The sequence below is a fragment of the Leuresthes tenuis genome, unplaced genomic scaffold (genome assembly GCF_036924035.1).
Source record: "Leuresthes tenuis unplaced genomic scaffold, fLeuTen1.0.hap1 SCAF_24, whole genome shotgun sequence".
NCBI lineage: Eukaryota > Metazoa > Chordata > Actinopteri > Atheriniformes > Atherinopsidae > Leuresthes > Leuresthes tenuis.
The window spans coordinates 24,137,689-24,142,071 of record NW_027325378.1 but is presented as its reverse complement, the minus strand read 5'-3'; positions in this window follow the sequence as shown (position 1 = coordinate 24,142,071).

Here is a 4,383-nt window from a genome sequence, read left to right as displayed (position 1 = left end):
GATTTCCCACACCACCATCCTGTGTTTATCCATTCTCCTGTCCCTTTCTCTGCCTGATTCGTGTGTGTGTATGTTTAACTTGACTTAATTATATCACATCTACACTTACCTTGTTTTTAAGTACATGCAGCAGAACCACTAAAACTCATGCTGCCTTCCAGTGAAGCTTTCGTTCTCTTAAAGTTTCTGCTGCCACTCTCAGTTGTGAAAATGGATGAGGCATCAGGGACTATGACGGATAACAGGGATTTATCTGCATAATAATGCTTTCAAGCCAATGATTGTTTCTGACCTTTCTGCTAGTTATACTTGATTTGATCTGTATTTCTTTTGACAATAACATTCTTGAATCAGGGCAGTTTTTCTATCATCAAATGCAGAAGAAAAAGACTACATGACAATTTACAGCATTGTTCAGTCACAGTGCAACTAAGCTCTAGACGCAGCCACTAGAGGCTGCAACTGTGATAGATGACAGTTGTGGTTGATTTTGAAAATTCAAAGAAGTCCCTGGGTTGCATTGAAGAAATGTATAAAGGGCTTCACCTTCTGTTACTTATGAGTCAGACTTATGGGCCAGATACAATGTTTACTGGAGATTCTTTATAAATTCATGAATCATAATAATTGTGTTCTCACCCCTTGGTGAGGGCACCAAAGTCATGTAAATGCCCTTGTAATACCGTGTGTCCATGAGAGTCCCATCAGCTGCAGGAGTCTTCAGTCAGAACTCCACATGGAAGCTGTCTTTCTCCATTGCATCACACTATAAGTAGCTACACGTTGCCGCAAGAGACAGATGAAGGGGTGAAGTGAAATGGGGAAAACTGAAAAAAGCTGCGGAAACTACACCATGTGAAAGCAGCTGGGTGCTCAAGTTCCCAGATGGATGATGGATGGGAGTGAGGTTGTACTGACTGGTCAGTTCATCATCAGCAGAGTCAGCGCAGGGCAGGAACAGCCTGAAGGTTGACAGGAGCAACCTATTCATCATTTTCATGCACGCAAAATGTCCCCCACTGCTGCCTCTTATTTTTTTAATACTTAAAGTTCTAACTCCATAGAGGCCAACAAATAAAAAAGGATTTAATAAGAAGTCTTTTTGTAATGCCATAAAAAGGCAGCTGAATTTGACTGTCACTCCTGATTAGACTGTACATAATCCCCCAGTGCCCTATGACGGACTGTTGACCCAAAAAAATGAAGCCAATGCAAAATATTGTAAGCCTGTGGATGACTCCTGTGCCACAAGTAGAAAATAAATGCTCCTTTCATCAACTGAACAGCAATAAATTAAATCAGATTTAATTATTCAAAACTTTATTAATCCCGATGAGGAAAACTCAGCTGACTCTGTTAAAAAGGCCTCTGAGGGAACACACTTTGTTATTTTAATTAGAATGTTATGTAGATGGTGCACAGTGATGTCCAATATGTTTAGCAATTAGTGCAGCATTCGTCTTTGCACAAATAGATTCAGAGCAGTCTCCAGCACAGAGCCAGCCTTCTTTATCAGTTTGTTCAGTTTCTTCGAGTCACTAGCGCTGCTACTGCTGCACCAACTGATGGCTGAAAGGCAGATTGCACCCTTCGTCACAGACTTGTGGGATATATTCAATATCTTGTTGCTAACACTGAAAGCCCTAAGCTTCCCACAGAAGCAGAGCTTGCTCTGACCACCATTTTCTTTTTTTACACATAAACCTAACCATGTATATTAATTCTAACCATGCACTGTTTACTCTTAAATGTAACCATTAGACAGTAGGATCAAAGTAGAAATGTAGATAATCATGGAAGTAGAAAAGCAAACAGATTACGGAAAAGGTTGGGATTTATATCAGCATCTTGCTTGAAAGGGTTCCCCCTCTAATTAACAAGTGCAGTTGTCAACATCATCATATCGGGAACATCAACATGTGAAAAAGTCATCAGAAGCACGACAAGAGCTGCATTGTAGTAGAGAAAAGCAGAAATAAAATGTACGTATTGTTGAATTTCTTAGCTATTATTGTGAAATTCCTAATATTGTTTTCCATGGACTAACAAACATAGTTTAAGATGTGTCATAAAATTGCAATGAAACATTGTTTTGCTTAATCCCAGTCTCCCTAAAATCCATAATTATCTCTTTTCTCTTGTTTATATCAAGATGAGGTGATTGTCCCCACACCATGCCACAAAGTGATCGACCAGTTCCTATGTTTAACTTCATGTCCATCACTGATACACCAAACTGCAGAGTCATCACTGAGCACTTCTGCAAATGACAGGACTGAGTTCTACTGGAAGTCTGAGGTGTACAAAGTTAAGAGAAACAGTGAGAGTATAGTCCTTTGTGGTGCTCCTGTACAACTGACCACCTTCTCAGACACGCAAAACTTCAGTTTCGCAAACTGTGGTCTACATGTAAGGTCGTCAATAATCCAGGCAGTTGTGAAGGCATTCACCTGTATTTTCTGAGGCCTCTCGCATAGCAATGCAGGCTGAATTGTAATAAAAGCACCGGAGAAATCAAAGAACATGATCCTCACAGTCCTACCTGCTTTGTCCAAATGAAAGTGGGCTCGTTGAAGCAGGTGGATGGTGTTTTTTTCATCCAATAAGCAAACTGCGTTCTGAAAGGTGCTTCACTTGCTTACTGAGGTAAGCCAACAATAGTCTCTCTGGAACTTTCAGGATTTGGGATGTGAGGGTAGTTTATTTGTAATCATTAAAGGCAGTTCAATTCAATTCAATTCAATTCAATTTTATTTATATAGCGCCAGATTACAACAATTGTCATCTCAAGGCACTTAAGTAATATAGTCCAATTCAAGCCAATTGGAATTCAATTCATTGTAATCATAATCCAATTAATTCATATAGAGCCAATTCAAAAAATTAATATCCTAGCTAAGGAAACCAACAGATTGCACCGAAACGTGTCTTCAGTCCAATCTCCCGTCCTGAGCGTGCCTGTGGCGACTGTGGAAAGGAACGACTCCCTTTTAACAGGAAGAAACCTCTGGCAGAACCAGACTCAGGAAGGGTGGCCATCCGCCTCGACCAGCTGGGGTTTGAGAAGACAGAAAAGAGGGAAAAGAGGGGGGAAAAACACCATAACGCCATTCAAAGGATATCTGTTGGAACAGGGAAACATAGGTTAATAATCACAATAATGTCACATGTACATAAAATCAATTTTGAAATTAAACAGGGGGAAAAAGAGAGCAAAGTGAGGAAAGGTGTGACAGATGAGGTCCCCCAGCAGTCTAAGCCTATAGCAGCTTAACTATGGGATGTTTCAGGATTACCTGAGCCATCCCTAACTATAAGCTTTATCGAAAAGAAAAGTTTTAAGCCTAATCTTAAAAGTGGAAAGGGTGTCTGCTTCCCGGACATTTACTGGCAGCTTATTCCACAAGAGAGGGGCCTGATAACTGAAGGCTCTACCTCCCATTCTACCTTTAGAAACTCTGGGAACAACAAGTAAACCTGCAGTTTGGGAGCGAAGTGCTCTGTTAGGAAAATATCTTACAATGAAATCTTTAAGATATGATGGAGCTCGGTCATTAAGAACTTTATATGTGAGAAGAAGAATCTTAAATTCTATTCTGAATTTAACAGGGAGCCAATGAAGAGAAGCTAAAACTGGAGAAACATGATCTCTCCTGTTAGTTCTCATCAGAACTCTGGCTGCAGCATTTTGGATCAGCTGGAGGCTTTTCAGAGAATATGTGGGACAGCCCAATAATAAGGAATTACAGTAGTCCAATCTTGAAGTAACAAATGCATGGACTAGTTTCTCTGCATCACCCTGAGACAGGATGTTCCTGATTTTAGCAATATTACGAAGGTGAAAGAAGGCAGTCCTAGAAACCAGTTTTATATGTGCGTCAAATGATAAATTCTGGTCAAAAATAACTCCAAGGTTCCTCACTGTAGAACTAGAAGCCAAGGAAATACCATCTAGAGTAACTATATAACTAGACAATTTCTCCCTGAAGCGCTCAGGTCCAAAGAGAACAACTTCAGTTTTGTCTGAATTTAAAAGCAGACAGTTCTGAGTCATCCAGGTCTTTATGTCTTTAAGACAGGCTTGTAGTCTGACCAACCTGTAGGTTTCATCTGGTTTCATAGATAAGTACAGCTGAGTATCATCAGCATAACAATGGAAATTTATGCCATGCTGTCTGATAATGTTACCTAATGGAAGCATGTATAAAGTAAAAAGAATCGGTCCAAGCACAGAACCCTGAGGAACTCCATGACTTACTCCAACGTGTGAGGAAGATTCTTCATTTACAAGAACAAACTGGAATCTATCAGATAAATATGACTTAAACCAGCCTAATGCAGTTCCTTTAATCCCAATAACATGTTCAAGTCTCTGTAACAGAA